This window comes from Amphiura filiformis, chromosome 7, assembly GCF_039555335.1.
Source record: "Amphiura filiformis chromosome 7, Afil_fr2py, whole genome shotgun sequence".
In the NCBI taxonomy this organism is placed as follows: Eukaryota; Metazoa; Echinodermata; class Ophiuroidea; order Amphilepidida; family Amphiuridae; genus Amphiura; species Amphiura filiformis.
In genome coordinates, this window is record NC_092634.1 from 16,933,560 (window position 1) to 16,953,119 (window position 19,560).

The 19,560-nt window shown below is 35.6% G+C and overlaps 1 protein-coding gene across 1 annotated transcript in view; it reads left to right on the forward strand.

The window, feature by feature from the left end:
* LOC140156810 (uncharacterized) overlaps window positions 1–19,560 on the forward strand; it is a 45,249-nt gene that overhangs the window by 17,885 nt on the left and 7,804 nt on the right. The gene's annotated exons all lie outside the window — the stretch shown is intronic.

A 19,560-nucleotide genomic window follows, 5' to 3' on the forward strand; every position in this document is an offset into this window, starting at 1 on the left:
ATCTGCATAATTATAGTAGATATTCAATCTAGTGTTGCTGATCAGTTTCTCTGAAGTATTATCCAAACTTATATCTCGTGAAAACCACCGAAGGCTTGCGTAATCCTTTGCATATCCTCTTTCAAAAGTGTCCAGCGATGTTCACTGTACACGTAGACTTGAAATTAACAACATTTTACTCAAGTTAGACTATCTTTTGAACAAAGTGCTCAATCCCAAAAGGGAGAGCGTATAAAAATTCAAAGAACAGACCTTCCAGAATAGGAAGGATTTTTTTACAACTTGAAGGATTTTTTATGCAAAAAATATATAATTTTTGAATTTTTAGACTTGAAATTATATATTTTTTGCATAAAAAATCCTTCAAGTTGTACAGATGACAAACTTCCAAAACGATGCTGCTTTCACCATTCACTCACTTCCTTCAGGAACAGTCATTCATCCCCTCTGTATAAGTCCGCTTACAATGACAGATATATTCATAAACCAGACTTCATCATGTCGACAGAAGATAAAACTACAATGAAAGACAGAGATAAAAATATTTTATCGCGTCTGACGTCACTGTCAATTACTATCCTTGATTGGTTAATACAACTTAATAGCGCGTAAAAAGAAGGCCGAATTATCTGGTGCCGATCGGAGAAAAGGAATAGCAGAAAATAGCGAAAATTGCGTACTTTTACAAGGCAAAAAGTAGCTTTGCTCCAAAGCCGACCTATTTTTCATCCAATTGAAAGAAAAAATGAAAAACAATGCCATATGCCCTCTGACACTATAGTAAAGACCGGCTGTAGGTCCAAAGCCGACCTATTTTTCATCCAATTGAAAGAAAAAATGAAAAACCATGACGTATGCCCTCTGACACTATAGTAAAGACCCGCCTCGGCTGCGCCTCGGTGAGTGGACTTGAGCGGTTGGTGGGTGGGGTAGACCAATATCTGTGGGTAGGCAGTAATACTGCATAGTGGTCCTACTTGTTGGTGACAGGGAAGTGCTGGTTGGTGACTTTAATATGTAGCTTGCCTTTGGCAAGTTCTGTACTAGGAGTGGTATTTTTTGGTGGCCAAATGAAATGAAAGTGAATGGTGTAACCAGGCAGGGATTGGCCTTACATTTTCTTTACTAGTCATTCACTTACTTACTCAGGGGTCACTGGATCTTCTAAGGTACTGCGAGGGCTCTGATCAAGAGCTAGGCAAAAAGCAGCTTTTCTAGGCATTGTTGACATGGTGCCTTCGCGTAAGAAAGTTTCCTACTATAAAGACCTAACTTTTGAGATGGTTTGCATGTTTGAAGGTACAAAAATTAACAATAAGGCAGCCGGTTATACCGCCGCGTTCAGCAAGTCATCATCACGACACTTGTAAACAAACCGTGCTCGAGTTTGATTGACGGATGACGTCAGACGCGATAAAATCTTTTTATCTCTGTCTTTCATTATATTCCATTTTTGTGAAAGATGCGACATTGGCGTACTCCAAAATAATCTTATTTGATTAATAGCACATTATTGGCTACGAAAAATATTTAACTGGTTCGTAAGTGCCATTCTGTGAAGGTACATTGGTTGTAATCACAATAGCAGTCTACTTAAACACTTTTATGTATAAATCTGCCTCGAAAACATCTACTTCTATAATTTATACCAAACTAGTAAAACTGGAAACTCCCAATTTTATTAATAGCTCATTATCTTACATTTACATCAACAGGATTTTTCATATTCATTTCCGTGCAATGCAATGATCACATTGTGTTTACTGGGGATGTCCCAATCCATAAATAGAACCGATTGACTTTGTTACCATGGTTACTGTGATTACATGCAAAAGAATTCCCATGCAATAATTTTTAAATTAAAACTATTATCGATCGTAAAACATTGCAAGTCGTTTTATAAACTATTTAAGATTTTCTCACATATAATACAGCACTTTGCAGGGTATGCAGGGTATGCTTGTTGATTAAAATACATTGCAATCGTGTAAAAATGTGAGGATTTTGACAAACAAATGTTTAAATACTGCTGTAATATACATGTAGTTTCCGCTTCAAGGTTTCGGATAAAATAAATATTCTTAATAATTTAACATCGCAGCTTAATAAATATCAGTAACAATAAAAGCAATTTAAGGAGAATACTTATTGTATCAGTATAACAGATCTGAACATTTGTTGTGGTGTCCCAAGTTCTTGGCAACTTTATAATTATGCTCACGCACTGGTTTCTTTTTACAGATGGCCATGTTTAACATATTCGTTTCAAGACGATTACCGTGAAAATGTGCTGTTTTTTAAACACGTTTCCGTTTAGAATGTAGATATTTATCGTGGTTATTACTGTTTGTGATTTTAATTTATGAACTCTTTTAAATATTCGTTATTTACTTGCAGTTTATTAAATAAAATACATCATAATAGTGCTGCAGAACATATTGTGCATTTCACCTGTAAAGCACAGAAATTAGCACAGATGTAGCTCTTAACAAATTGGGTCAAAAATAGTTTCTTTCTAAGATGGCTGGAAAATGTCATCAAATTTTATACAGGGGGTCACATTCAAAAATTATATCTGATTGAAAACCACACGAAACGATTCTTCCAGTCATAAGGATTCAGAAAAAAAGTATAGTTTGACCTATCTGCGACGTACGGTTTTTAGTTATATGGGAATAGTCAATGGTCATATTTTGACCTCCACAGGGGTCAAATCTGTATAAATACTTAAATTTTTAACCAAAACAGTCTCAAATTGTTCCTGTCGCAAAGACAAGTCAAGTAAATAATGGTTTGCACCATCTAGGATATTTCATTACATAGGTAACACACAAAATAGGTCATTGTCAATAGAGATCAATGTGGAACTGGGAATTTACTCTGCTACCTAAGTAACGAAATGAGTATGGGAAATCTATTGTTTTTGCAAGAGGAACAATTTGAGGCAATTTTGATTAAAATCGGAGGATTTTTGAGGATTTGTGGAGGTCAAAATATGACCTTTGACCTTTTTGTTTTTCGCTGCTCAGTAGAGATATCCAGCTAGATTACCCACCAGGGCTGCAACGAACCATAAACCGCTAAATTTGGATATCCAACTAGATTGCCCCGAAGAGCTACAAAGAACCACAAATCGCAAAATATGGATATCCAACAAGCTTAAACTGTAAATTAGCCCCCGATAGATGGCATGCGCAGGGCTTGAAGAATGAGGGAAATTAAAACCACGTGCACAAACCGCGAGAAACCGCCGCTCAATAGGGATATCCAACCAGATTGCCCCGCAGGGCTACAAAGAACCAATATTATACTATTTGGTATAACTTGTGCGGCTGCTGACTTTGGTGAAACCTACGTAAGAGAGACCAAACAGTCCCTCAGGGCTAGGATAATCCAACATCGGAGACCTAGCTCCATCGAAGCTCAGAACTCTGCAGTTTTCAATCACTGCAAAACATCGGAACACTTCTTTAAGCCAGAGGAGGTTGTGATCCTCGATAACGAAGATAAGTGGTTCGAGCGTGGTGTCAGGGAAGCCATTTGGGAGAGAGTGGAGCAGCCAGCCATCAACAAAAAGGGGACTCCGCGTTCAACTGCCGCACGCCTGGGACCAAGCTTGTCACGTGACCAATCAGATGCCTGGTAAATTTCTGAGTTACCGGACGCAACTGTCGCATGTAAGTTGCAAATTATATTTCCAGAATTCGATTTAGCTTTACCTCACATGTTATTTACTGGATGACTAATCTACACCAAGATATTTTCAAAATATGTTTGGAAATAGCTATCAAATTTTTGCCAAATTTGTTGATTATAGTCCAGAAAAGAAAACAAATCCCGACCGACCCTACTTCAAAGGTCCATTGTCGTGGCCTTAGTAAGAACATGTTGGTGTCCTTACACTGTCGTTTAAATACATAATCAGTGGTTTAGCACTTGAGAGCAGGGAGCGTCCACCCCCTGAAGAAAATTGACATTTGGACCTCTCCCCTTCATCCAGTTATATAGATGTTTCTGTTGCAACTGTAATTGCTTTGAGTTAAAATCATGCACTTGATGTGACCTTTTTTTCTTTAACTTGGGCCCCAGTCATTGGGATTGCTTCCCCTCCAACGAAAAATAGTAATAAGAAAATAAAGCCTTTTAGCTCGCCAGGTCTTTGTCTCTCTAGGATTAGGCATATGTCCTAATATGTACATTTTAGGAGATTGGTGACCCTAATTAATTATTTAAAAATATCCACAAGACTATAGCAGCAGAACTGCGGATGTCATGATATTGATTTACATGACGTCACATATTTTATGTTAGGTACGTAACCGGTTTTATCAAACAATTTACATAAATTTACATAAATTCGTCACTACACTATGATAGACCTTACTCACCTTAGCTTAACATTGACTTTGAATACTGGGGTGTACATGTATATGTACGCTGCATTGATATACCTTGGTTCAATCATGCGCGAAACGGATACAATATACAATATGAATAATTTTTCACTTCAGTCGCTAGCAACGAACGATTGGTGTTTGGCCAATGAAATTGGTCGTCTTTTCTGAAGAAGCAAGAAACCGGCCAGCTTATTGGACAAATCTTAACCGTCTTCCCTATGAAATCAGATGTGATTTCAATATAATGAGATTTAGAAGGAAATAACATTTTCTCATTAGGTGAACGTCATATTATCAATTGAAGATTGATTCAAGGTATGATAGACTTTGATACATAGCCTAGATTTGGTTAATATTGTATGACGAGTGGCATGGGTAGCTAGGTAGACCTACTCTAGAAGATTAGTGCTTGCATGTTATTAAAATCGAAATCATGTGGGTCGTACAAACTGCATGTACAACGTATAATATGGTCTACTGTTTAGGTAGACCCGGTATAGAAAAAGTGGATTTGGCAGTGAAACCTGTATACAAATGTTGCACAAAGTGCAGCGAGAGGGATGTCACAGCGATTGTATATGCGACAGTGTGTTGCTTCCGGAGGACCATTAGTTTGAAGGGTCGTTATTCCGAAGGTTTGTTACTCCGAAGGGTCTCCGAATTTACAACAAGGTTCGTTATTCCGGAGGGTCAATACTCCACAGGTTTGACACTCCGAAGGGTCATTGCTTCAAATCGGGAGTAAAAAGCCAAATTCGGAGAAATGACCTTCGGAGTAATGACCCTTCGGAATTACGAACCTTCGGAATAACTACTCTTTGGAATAACGGTCTTTCGGAAACGTGGCGTAATCACTATACCTAGGTAACAGGTGGTTGCTAAAGTTGTGATTGCTTCGTAACCAAAAATATGGCATTTACTTTGGCAGTTACGGTGTTAGTCAAAAAAGTGCACGTACAAGGAGCTCATTTTATTTCATTTTATTCGGCAGCAAAGCAGGTGATCACAAAATTGCTCCATTCATTGCGATGATTGGCTAATTATGCTGGTTGTACAAAAATAGTCAGTATCCCCCTGCAGCTTCCGTATTTCACTATAGGATGTCACACTTCGTGCTCTTTATTTGGCAAAAACAATTGTTGTATTGGAGTAGGATAGGGCGGGCAGAATCGGGTTACTACATGTATATTGAATATACTTGATCATGTTGATCTCAGTCAAATAAATTACAAAATGACCAAACTGTTTTTGCCAACTCTGAAAAGTGCTTTACTTTGTAACTCTGTGTTCTCCCAGCAAACACAAAACGTTTTCGACATCGTTCGCAAAAGGTTATAAAAGGTTGTCAGAAAACGTTTAAATGTCGGGTTATATAAAGGGTATATTAAGAGTATAAAACGTTTTCATAACCTTAAAGAAATATTTTTGATAATCTACTGCTCAGCAAACAAAAATGTTTTACAGAAAACGTTTAAATGTCGGGTTATATAAAGGGTATAAAAATGTTTTAATAACATTCCAAAAACATTCTTGAAAACTTGACACAAAACATTATAAACAGAATGTTATTTTGGGGTTGAAAAAATATTTTGCGAAAAATGTTTGCCCAAAATATTTTCTATAACGTTTTAAAAACGTTTTCATGACCTTTATATAACCCGACATTTAAATGTTATTAAAAGGTTTTGAAAAAACATTTTAAGAACATTTCTGTGTTTGCTGGGTTCAAATATTTTAACATAATGTTATTTAAGTATTGACACAATATTTGGCAAAAATGTTTGCAAAATATAGTTTACAATAACATTTTTGAAAACATTTAAAAATATTGTTGTAGTGTGTTTTCATACAAAACGTTTTAAAACGTTATCATGACCTTTATATAACCCGACATTTTTATGTTATTAAAACGTTTTTACCTAAACCAAAAGCCAAAATATAACTTATTTAAAACGTTTTTAAAACGTTTTTGTGTTTGCTGGGCTGCAATCACAATTTGCCGGGTTAGTTGTATTCCTTTTTGAAGAGGATCGCCGCATGGGGTTTTGTTGGGGTTTTTTTTTGGGGGGGGGGTTATAGTTTTAAAAAATCTAGCCTAATTTGAGGGTAGGGCGGATTACTCGAATATATTTTTGGTCTTAATCTGATCTCCTTTTGACATGTGCTAGTGTAGGTGCATAGAGGGCATAACGCCCTTACATTGACCGATTGAAACATTCCAATCTTTTAACGGCTGGGGATATGAATCAATCTATTATAGATCGAAAACTGTCACTCTAAAAACTTCAAAAATCGTCATGTGGTAAGACTATATGCTAACACTTGTTTCGAATGAAATCAGTGTACAGAAAGAGTAAGAGCCAATCCAAATCAATCGTTTGGATTGAAAATAATGGACAATTTAAGCGAGAATAACGATTATATCTTCTGCGGTCTACATCCGCTAGTAGCTTCGCTAGACCGAAGTTTCGCTAGTACGCTAGTAACCTAACACCAAACCCTATAACTACAGAATAGCGAATACTTTTTTTTTCGGACTATAACTGTCGCAACCTCACATCGCATAGTTCGAGGCTTGGTGTTAGTGGTAACTAAAAGACTGAGACTGAGAATACCGTATTCGTTTCATTGTACCAACAAAACATTCAATACTATTAACAGATTAATTCATTTTACAGATGTGTCTCATTGTCATAGGAATCAAGTTGATACTTTTGGGCGTTGGTTCTGTCATCGTAGCAATACTGACGATAAATATAGTACAGGAGCAGCAACCTCAAAAAAATGACTTCGTTCACCCTCCACTACATACAAGGTTTGACACCATAGGTAGTTAGTATGGACCCTCTAGATCACTGCTAGGTAGGTAGTGGACTCAAATTGTGGTATCACTTTTTTTTTTTTTTTCATTTTATGTGTGGACGTATAATCGCATAAAATCACCAAAAATAGGACAAAATTAAGGGGTAGGGGAGATATAAATTCTCATAACTCAACTTTTACTCATAATAATGAATTTATTTTGGTATGAATATGTAGCTAATTGATTGTTCTAACTGCCTAGTATTATTTGAAAGCAAACCTAGGTTTCATTTGATCATGATTGGAAGTGGCCAGTCCATACACTAGTGAAAAATCAGATTTTTCACAACAATGCGCAGGGTGGGTGTTTTTGTGACATTGGCTTCAAATTTTACTATTGTGCTAATTTCTATTTTCAAAATTAATTAAGTTTCCTTTTTTTAATTTTGTTTTTAATATCAAGCATATCTAGGCAAACTTTGATGTTCTGGTTCAAATATTTATGTATGTGCATGTTTGCTTGCATGTTGGTTTGTGTTGTGTGGGTTTGGGGTAGGGGTGTGTGGGTATGTGGGGGTGGGTGCGGGGTGTGTATATGGTTCAGGGTTGGGGTGTTTTACATGTTTTAATATGTCACTCGGCTGAACTATATAAGTTCTATTAACAAAATTTGTTTGTTAAGTTGCCATTCATGTAATATTTTGAATATTTATATGTGTGGGGTGAGATCAACCGCTGTTTGTCAGGAAAATAGACTGAAAATGTAAAAAAAATTAGTTACTTTTCCACATGTAGCAGCGTGTGTAACAATATTAAGGGGTAGGGGAAATATAAACCATCATAACTCAACTTCAACTCATGATAATGAATTCATTTTGGAATTAATATGTAGCTAATTGATTGTTCAAACGTGTTAGTATTATTTTAAAGCAAAGCAAACATTAATTGTCAGGTAGATAGCCATAAAATGTGAGAAAGGTTACTTTTCTATGTATAACCATGTCAAATATGGCATTATTAAGGGGTAGGGGAAATAAAACCACCATAACTCAACCTTTACTCATAATAATGAATTCATTTTGGTATCAACATGTAGCTAATTGATTGTTCTAACTTTCCAGTATTATTTTTAACAGAAAAACCATAAGATAGACATAAAATATGATAAAAATGTTAATTTTCCAATGTGTAACAGCGTAAAATTTGACAATATTAAAGGTTAGGGGACTTACAAACCAACGTAACTCGACATTTATTCATTATAATTCATTCATTTTGGCATTAATATATAGCTATTTGGTTGTTGTAATCTTTTAAAGCAAAATAACCATTAATTGTTAGCTGGAAAGACATAAAATGTTTAAAAATGTCAATTTTTCATGTGTAGTACCGTAAAATATGACAATATTAAGGTGTAGGGGACATTCAAATCACCAAAACTCAAGTTTTACTGATGAAAATGAATTCATTTTGGTATCAATATGTAGCTATTTGATAGTTCTAACCTTCTAGTATTATTTTTAAATCAATTAAGCCATTAGTTGTCCGGTAGATAGACATAAAATGTATGAAAATGTTAATATTCAATGTCTAACAGCGTAAAATATGACAATATTAAGGGGTAAGGGACATACAAATCACCCAAACTCAAGTTTTACTGATGAAAATGAATTCATTTTGGTATCAATATGTAGCTATTTGATAGTTCTAACTTTCTAGTATTATTTTAAAAGCAATTAAGCCATTAGTTGTCCGGTAGATAGACATAAAATGTATGAAAATGTTAATATTCAATGTCTAACAGCGTAAAATATGACAATATTAAGGGGTAAGGGACATACAAATCACCCAAACTCAAGTTATGCTGATGAAAATGAATTCATTTTGGTATCAATATGTAGCTATTTGATACTTCTAACCTTCTAGTATTATTTTAAAAGCAATTAAGCCATTAGTTGTCCGGTAGATAGACATAAAATGTATGAAAATGTTAATATTCAATGTCTAACAGCGTAAAATATGACAATATTAAGGGGTAAGGGACATACAAATCACCCAAACTCAAGTTTTACTGATGAAAATGAATTCATTTTGGTATCAATATGTAGCTATTTGATACTTCTAACCTTCTAGTATTATTATAAAAGCAATTAAGCCATTAGTCGTCCGGTAGATAGACATAGAATGTATGAAAATGTTAATATTCAATGTCTAACAGCGTAAAATATGACAATATTAAGGGGTAAGGGGACATACAAATCACCCAAACTCAAGTTTTACTTATGAAAATGAATTCATTTTGGTATCAATATGTAGCTATTTGATACTTCTAACCTTCTAGTATTATTTTAAAAGCAATTAAGCCATTAGTTGTCCGGTAGATAGACATAAAAATGTATGAAAATTTTAATATTCAATGTCTAACAGCGTAAAATATGACAATATTAAGGGGTAAGGGGACATACAAATCACCCAAACTCAAGTTTTACTTATGAAAATGAATTCATTTTGGTATCAATATGTAGCTATTTGATACTTCTAACCTTCTAGTATTATTTTAAAAGCAATTAAGCCATTAGTTGTCCGGTAGATAGACATAAAATGTATGAAAATTTTAATATTCAATGTCTAACAGCGTAAAATATGACAATATTAAGGGGTAAGGGGACATACAAATCACCCAAACTCAAGTTATGCTGATGAAAATGAATTCATTTTGGTATCAATATGTAGCTATTTGATAGTTCTAACCTTCTAGTATTATTTTAAAATCAATTAAGCCATTAGTTGTCCGGTAGATAGACATAAAATGTATGAAAATGTTAATATTCAATGTCTAACAGCGTAAAATATGACAATATTAAGGGGTAAGGGGACATACAAATCACCAAAACACAAGTTTCACTGACGAAAATGAATTCCATTTTGGCATCAATATGTAGCTATTTGATTGTTCTCATTTTCTGGCATTATTTTAAAAGCAATTAAGTTTCCCACGAGGGGTTGAAGGTCATAATGGGGCCAAATCTAAAAAATTATCCTATCATGTTGTAATGTTGTAATCTCAAATTGTTCCTCTCATCGCTAAGAATTTAAAAAAAGACAAATAGTTCTACGAAGCTTAGTTCAGGGGTTATAACGTCGAATATATCAATATCATAAATAAAGGTCAAATTTTTTAAATGGTCCAATTGCACCAATTAACGTAAGAAACCTCAATCGTATACTACATTCAAATTTTGGTGCAACGATTTGTATTCCTGTGTTCCCTTCACAGTTAATGCAGCCAAAGTTGAGTTATGGTAATATTTCCCTACCCTTAATATTATCATATTTGACACTGTTACACATGGAAGTTTTTTTCTCACATTTCCTTTGTATCTACATAACAACTAATGATACCAGAACGTTCGATGAATTCATTATCAAGAGTAAAAGTTGAGTTATGGGAGTTTATATTTCCCCTACCTTGATATTGTCATATTTAGGGACCGTTCACAAACACTTGTAAGGGGGGCCTGATGCGAAAGGGGGGGTCTGAACATTTTTGATCCTCCTTAAAAAAAATCATCAAAATTTTCCTGGAAAAATTGAGTTTATATGATTTTCTATGGGTTGACCCATAATTTTCATGTCAAAAGGGGGCCCTACAATTTTTGAGGTCTGTAAAGGGGGGGGGGGGGGGCTCGAAAGAATATTTTGCGATGAAATTTTTTTGCATCAGGCCCCTCCCCCTTACAAGTGTTTGTGAACGGTCTATTACGCTGCTAGATATAGAAAATGACTTCTTCTGACAGTTTCTGTGTATCTACCTGACAACTAATGATCGCTTTGTTTATAGAAAGTTAGAACAGCCAATCAGATACATTTTGATACCAAGATGAATTCATTTTCATGAGTAAAAGTTGAGTTATGGCAGGTATATATTTCCCCTACCCCTTAATATTGTCATTTTACGCTGTTAGACATAGAAAAATTACCTTTTCCTCACAGTTTCTGTATAATACTGCCTGACAAATAATGGTCGCTTTGCTTTAAAATAATACTAGAAAGCTAGACCAATCACTTGGATATATTTTGATACCAAGATGAATTCATTTTCATGAGTAAAAGTTGAGTTATGGCAGTTTACATTTCCCCTACCCCATAATATTGTCATATTTACGCTGTTAGACATAGAATATTTACCCTTTCCTCACAGTTACTGTGTATCTCACCTCACCTCACCTCACCTAGGCTGTTTCATCCTCTGTAGTATGAAGCCCTCTTCAAGAATCTTCCATTTCTGTCTGTCTTGCGCATCCCTTGCCCATGTGGTGCCTCTATATGCTGTTAAATCGTCTCGCCATCTTCGTCTTTGCCTTCCTCTTCTACGCTTTCCTGTTCTTGGTTGCCACTCGGTGACTCTTTTTGTCCATCTGTTGTCGTTTTTTCTTGCCACATGTCCTGCCCATCTCCATTTTGCTTCACCGATCCTTTCCATGATGTCTTTGACTCCAGTTTTATTTCTTATGTCACTGTTTCTGATTTTGTCGCGTATAGTTATGTTCAGCATACGTCTTTCCATGGCTCGTTGTGTCGTGGTGAGTTTATGTTCCAGATCTTTAGTTGTCGACCAGGTTTCAGCGCCGTAGGTCATGGTGGGTAACACACATTGATCGTACATGCGCCTCCTCAATGTCATTGGTATCTTTTTATCACAAAGGATGTCTTTGTACCTGCCAAAACAACACCAGCCAGCCTTGATTCTTAGTAAGACTTCCTCTCTTGTGTTGTCCTCCATTTTGACTGTCTTGCCCAGATACTTGTAGCTATCTACTTTCTCAATCGGTTCATTGTCAATTTCAATGGACTCTGTAGTGTCAAAGTTGGTCATGTATTTCGTTTTCCCTTTGTGTATTTTTAATCCAATTTTCCTGCTCTCAGTGTTCAAACTATTTAGCTGAACTTCCAAGTCTTTGACTGATGGTGATGTAAGGGCTACATCATCTGCAAACCTCAGGTCAGTTAACCATTCTCCATCGATGTTGATACCTCTTTCGTCTAAATCTAGTTGTTTGAAAATTTGTTCCATGGCAGCTGTGAATATTTTTGAGAGATTGTGTCCCCTTGCCGTACTCCCCTCTTTATGTGGATAGGCTTGGAGACATCCTTATCTATGTGGATTGTAGCTGTGGCGTTTGTGTAAATGTCCTCCAGAATCTTAACATACCCTTCGTTGACTCCAATCCTTCTTAAGGCTGCAAATAAGTCACTGTGTTCCACCGAATCAAAAGCTTTCTCGTAATCTATATAGCCAATACAAAGCTTCAGCTGATACTCATTTGCTTTCTCAATCAGTTGGTTCAAAGCATGTAGATGATCAGTTGTTGAAAAGCCCTCTCTGAAGCCTGCCTGCTCTCTAGGTTGATTTTCATCCAAGATTCTCTTGATTCTATTCTGAATGATTCGTGTGAAAATTTTATATGCATGTGATAGCAGACTAATTGGTCGGTAGTTTTTGATATCCTCTTTATCTCCTTTCTTATGTAGAAGAATAATCTTAGCTTCCTTCCAGGCTGCTGGTATCTTCTTTTCTGTCAATATTTGGTTGTATAGTCTTGTTAATTGAGTGATAATTTCCGCACCTCCTATCTTATACACGTCACTGGATATGTCATCAGTGCCAGGTGCTTTGTTGTCTTTCATTTGTTTTACTGCTGTCTCTACTTCTTTAACATTTACATTTGGTATGTCTGTTTGATCTGGAGACAAGAAGTTTGGTTTACTTTGGTTAGAATGAGAGCTATATAGGTCTTGGTAAAACTCTGCACAGATGTTGAGTATTTCTTCTCTACTAGATGTAGGAATACCATTTTTGTCTTTCATCTGGCTGATTCTAGTTTTCTTACTGTTCATTTTGGAGATCTGTTTTGGTCCTTTACCACTTTCTAGGATGGACTCAATTTGTTCTCTTCGTTTTCTTCTACTTCTCTGACGCCTCTTCTTTCTAACTTCCTTCACAGTTTCCTTGTACTCTACTTTCTGAGTAGTAGTTTTGTCTATGATTTCTCTGAGTATCTTTCTTTTAATATCTAGCTCCTCAATCTCAATATCTTCTTTGGTTTTTGGTTTCTTTGTTCTTTCTTGTGGTGCTATCTCTTCAGCAGCCTCTGTCACTGTGCTGGATATAAGTGTAGATCTTGCGTCTATATCCATATCATCCATATCATCCATATCCAGTGCTGTGAATCGATTCTTGAGTGCAAGTTGAAATTCTTCCCTCCTTTCTTTCAGCCGCATTATATTAAGTTTGCTCTTTTTAGCATTCTTGATGAATTTGAGTCTTGCCAGTTTCTTGTTCAATAGTATCTTAGCTCTAATCATCCTGTGATCGCTGCCAATGTCCACATATGTCTGTGTATCTACCTGACAACTAATGATCGCTTTGCTTTGAAATAATACTAGAAAGTTAGAACAATCACTTAAATACATTTTGATACCAAGATGAATTCATTTTCATGAGTAAAAGTTGAGTTGTGGCAGTTTATATTTCCCCTACCCCTTAATATTGTCATATTTATTTATGCTGTTAGACATAGAATAGTTACCTTTTCCTCTTAAATACTGTGTATCTACCTGACAAATAATGGTCGCTTTGCTTTAAAATAATACTAGAAAGTTAGAACAATCACTTAGATACATTTTGATACCAAGATGAATTCATTTTCATGAGTAAAAGTTGAGTTATGGCAGTTATAAATTTCCCCTACCCCCTTAATATTGTCATTTTACGCTGTTAGACATGAAAATTTACCTTTTCCTCACAGTTTCTGTATATCTGCCTGACAAATAATGGTCGCTTTGCTTTAAGATAATACTAGAAAGCTAGACCAATAACTTGGATATATTTTGATACCAAGATGAATTCATTTTCATGAGTAAAAGTTGAGTTATGACAGTTTACATTTCCCTACCCCGTAATATTGTCATCTTCACGCTGTTAGACATAGAAAAGTTACCTTTTCCTCACAGTTTCTGTATATCTGTCTGACAACTAATGGTTGCTTTGCTTTAAAATGATACTAGAAAGTTAGAACAATCACTTAGATACATTTTGATACCAAGATGAATTCATTTTCATGAGTAAAAGTTGAGTTATGGCAGTTTATATTTCCCTACCCCTTAATATTGTCATATTTACGCTGTTAGACATAGAAAACGTACCCTTTTTCTCACAGTTTCTGTGTATCTACCTGACAACTAATGGTCGCTTTGCTTTAAAATAATACAAAAAAGTTAGAACAATCAATTAGATATACATATTAAATTGAATTGAATAGAATTAATACCAAGATGAAGTCAATATCATGAGTAAAATATTAAGTTCTGATGATTTATTTTCCCCTACCCCTTAATATTTTTCTATGTTATGCTGATATACGAGGGAAATCAACATCAGTTTTTGTTGTTTTTTTTGGTTTTTTTAAACATTTTTTGTCTTTTTCCCAGTGGTTACTCATGTCCTACACATAAATATTCACATCAATGGAAACTTCTGGTATCATTAGTTGTTATGTAGATATAAGGAAATGTGAGAACAGTGAAGTGACATATTAAGACATGTACACACACATTCATCCCCTCACCCCCACACATACCCTATGTACACCCAGCACCCCCCCCCACACACACACACCTCGTCCCACAGACACCCCAACGAACTCATACATATTATAATGATTGGAACTGTTACAATAATGTTTCCCTTGATATGCTTAACATTAAAAACAAAATTAAACATTAAAATTTAAATTAAAAAATTAAAAAATGGAAACTGAATCAATTTTGAAAATATAAAGTGGTATAGTTGTGAGATTTGAGGCCAATGTCAAACTTTACACATATGGTTTAAAAAATCAGATTACCACTCATTTATGGACTATATACTTCCAAATATGCTCAAATGAAACCTGTTTTTGTTTAAAAATAATACTAGAAAGTTAGGAAAATCATTTAGCTACATATTGATACCAAAATGAATTCAAAATCACGAGTAAAAGTTGAGTTATGGGAATGTATATCTCCCCTACCCCTTAATTTTGTCCTATTTTTGGTGATTTTATGCGATTATACGTCCATACATAAAATGACCTGTAAAAAAAAAAGTGATACCACAATTTGAGTCCACTACCTACCTAGCAGTGATCTAGAGGGTCCATACTAACTACCTATGGTGTAGTGGAGGGTGAACCAAGTCCTTATTTAGGCCCCCTGTGGGATCTTGCTCCTGGACTAATAACAATGTACAAGGAAGGTATCATGATGAAAGTATTGCGATAATAGTTACGTACTACTCCACTGGATTATGGTCAGGATTATCGGTAAGTGATCACCATATTAATTTTTATAGTATTTTAAAGAAGGGCAATTAAGCTTTAATATAAACCAACGAAGTCAAAATTTGGATTTTCGCTTTTACTATAGACCACAAAACAATTAAGGTACCAGTTATGTTTTACCCCTGTATATCCTAAACAAAGACAAAATATCATAATTAGAATCACCAGTCAATAGTGGCATCTGTTAAAATTAAAATTGTTCAGGAAATAAAGACATACATGTATACCGAAATTTTGTCTGAGCTATTCATTGTACAAGTACACATCTACAATAATGTTTAGTGATATCAACCTGTCAATGTGGTTGGAAAAGTTGGACCAGGATTTAATGGCTGTTAGTTGCTTTTAGTTGCTTAAAAATAGGAGCAAAATTCTGCAACTTATCGTCTAGTTGACTGAAGCTAGTGAGTAATCATCAGCGTTGAGTCAGATATTCCTCTGTATTGTGTACCACTAATCAGTAATTTACAGAATTTTTACTGTGAACTTGAAAGAAACTCGCACATATGGCATTACTGGGCACGGCGTTTGGTATTTACGGCGTCTGCATCTTACATTGGCTAGCTGGCTACCGTGGCCTTACTTGTAATGACATTAGCTTGGGAATGCCTTTGGCACATCCATTTGATGTAGGCTTAGTTACAATACCTCCCCAACAAAGACTATTAATACCTGCATGATATACTTTGATCACATGAGAGCAACAGCTCCGCCCTCAGCTGCTAAGATCAATACATTTAAGATTTCTGTTAAACTGAAGCCCCATCTAGTGACACTGATTCTAGTACTTAGTGCAGACGTTGCTAGCAACCCAGGTCCCACAAAAGATCCACGTAGAAGCTGTTCAAAGTGTGTCCAATCAACGTGGCATACTGTGCGACATGTGCAATCTGTGGTTTCACACGAAGTGCATTGGTATGAATGTTCAAAGCTATGAAACTCTGGCTTCGTCTGACGACCCTTGGTACTGTTCATCTCGTGCGCTCCCACAGTTCAACGACTCCTTTTTCAACTCATCCTGCAGTTCATCCGGCGGTTCTCTGGACTCCAGTAAGTTCTCCAACGATGGTGTGAATGCGTCTTCAGGTCCAAGTCATCCCAATACAACTTCAAACAATTCAACTTCAAACAATGTCAATTCCAATAAACTCAACTTCTTCATTTAAATGCGCGGAGTATGAAAACTATTAAAAGGAAAAGGAACATTAACAAGCTAAGAGATTTTCAATCTACAAATAAATTTGACTGTGTGTCTGTCTCTGAAACATGGCTCAATGAAACAGTTGATGATAGTGAAATCCCTTGCAGTAGATATGCTTTTTATCGCAAAGGTAGAGATTATCCTGAGAAAGAACGTGGCGTGGTCTCCTCTTTGCAGTTAAAAGCTACGTCGTTCTGATGTTGAGCCTGTTGACGAGATAATGCTAATTGAAATAAGACCAAATAAAAGTGAAAAAATGGCTCTTGTGTTCTGCTACAGAGCACCTGATGGCAACGTCGAAACATGTGTTAATAATTTTGACTCTACAATTGAAAAACTCCAAAATGACTTTAACCAGATTCATGTAATTGGTGATTTTAATCTTCCTGATGTAAAAGGTTGTCTTGACAGTACTATATGTCACAATGTTACAGATTCTGAACAAGCTTTTTGTGATTCTGTGGATTCTTTTTTCCTGAAGTAAATGAGTGATATCCCATCTAGAAAAACAAGAGTTGAGCGTCTCAAACAAAGACCTCGATTTGTATACAATTTTAAAGCAGCTGATTTTAATGACATATGTTGTGAGCTGCAAAACACTGATTTTAGTGAAGTATATTGTGCAATAGATGTTAATTCATCATGCAATTTATTCTCTGAAATATTCACCAAGGTTCTAGATGCTTACATACCAAAAATTAAGATCAAAGACTCTTCGGCCCCTGCGTGGATTGACGCAGAAGTTAGGCATCTCCAAAACAAAAAGGAAACTGCTAAAAAATCATATCTCTCTAGCCACTGGGCCAATTTTCGCAAGTTACGTAATCGTTTGAAAAATTTGCTCTCTATCAAGTTTAATGAGTATATTGATAGTCTTGTTGATAACACCAAGAGATTCTGGTCATTTTTTAGATAAAAAACAAAATCCAATTATCTTCCAAAAGTTATTAGCTGGGATAACATCACAGCTACAACAGCTAGAGAAAAAGCTCCTCTTATTAACAACTATTTTTATTCTGTTTTTACTCAACCAACTTCCAACACTCAGTTGCCCAAAATACATGGGTTTCAACATCCTTCACTGGGTAATATTCAGATCAAAGAATGTGATGTCCTCAAGATCTTGTGCAATTTAAATGTTTCCAAGGCTATTGGCCCTGATGGGATATCTTCCAGGGTCTTGAAAGAATGCGCTCATGAAATTGTTTTTCGTTTGTGCCACATTTTTAACTTATCTTTGAGTTCTGGTATTATGCCTGAGGCCTGGTTAAAAGCCAATGTTGTTCCTGTTTTAAAAACCTGACAGGCAACGTGCTGAAAATTATAGACCTGTGTCATTATTGTGTATAATGTGGAAAAGTAATGGCGAGAGCTATTTTTGATCAAGTGTTTCCCGCAATTAAAGACCAATTATACTATCTGCAACACGGTTTTATCAAGGGTCGCTCCACTGTTACACAGCTATTATCTGTTTTTCATGAATTCAGCACTACTCTGGACAACGCTGGGCAAGTTGACATGATTTATCTTGATTTCTCAAAAGCTTTTGACAGTGTTTGTCATAATTTATTGCTTCACAAATTGCAATCTTTTGGTTTTCATTCTGACCTCCTCAATTCGTTTCGTGCTTATTTAACAGGGCGGAAGTAGAGGGTTGTTATTGATGGGGTTAATTCCGACTGGCTTCCCGTTGTTTCAGGGGTGCCCCAAGGTTCAATATTGGGGCCTATATATATGTTTTTTTTCTTTTATACATCAATGACATGCCCAGTGTTGCCCAGAGTTCTTCTTTAGCTTTGTTTGCAGATGACTCTAAATGTTATAAAAACATCTCTGATGTCTCTTATTGTCACATGCTCCAAAGTGATATTAATGTATTATTTAATTGGAGCACCCTCTTAATGCCAGATCATATCAATCACCAGGCGTAGGAATGCAATTCATCATGATTATCAAAATTAATGGTGCTGTTCTAGACCGTGTTAGTTCCATCCAAGATCTTGGTCTTAATATTTCCTCATCTTTCACTTGGGATGATAACATTAACAGGGTTGTTAAAAAGTGTAACAAAAACTTGGTATGATTAAACGCACCATTGGTTTCAATGCCCCTCATAATGTATCCAGGGCTTTGTACTGATACTTGGTTCGAAGTAATTTGGAATATTACAGTCCCCTCTGGAGTGGTACCTCAAAGCGCAACATCCAGAAAGTTGAGGGGTCCAGAGAAGGGCAACTAAATCATTTTAGATTATCCTGAGTCCAAATTTGCTCGCACCTTTGATGCAACTTCTGTTTGCAGTTGGACCTCTTTTTGTAATTGTCCAAATTGCAGGCAAACGTAACTTAACCTGCACTTCCCCCTCTCATTTATATTTCCCTTCCCTTCTTTTTTGGATTTGGTGGGCGGTCTTAGAGGTGCATGGCACCTGTTCGCTCCAGCCATTCACTGGACTTTTTTAAAACAAATATAATTGTTCCTTTCATGATATTGTGTAATTTTTGATGTAACTTATGTGCAATATTATATATTTTTTGTAATTCCGTGCCAGAAATAAATAAATAAATAAATAAATAAATAAATAAATATTAAAGTAAATAAATAAATATATTTGTATGGTCTATTTTTTATATCCCCCTTCATGTCCTAAAAAGAAACCACCCAGCATTTATGAATACTCCTTAATAGCGACAGAAAGTGTGCATGCTTCATCATAGCCAGTGGAAGAGTCTGAATCATCACCTCTAAAGCATAATTTTATAAGCAGCACTAATTGACC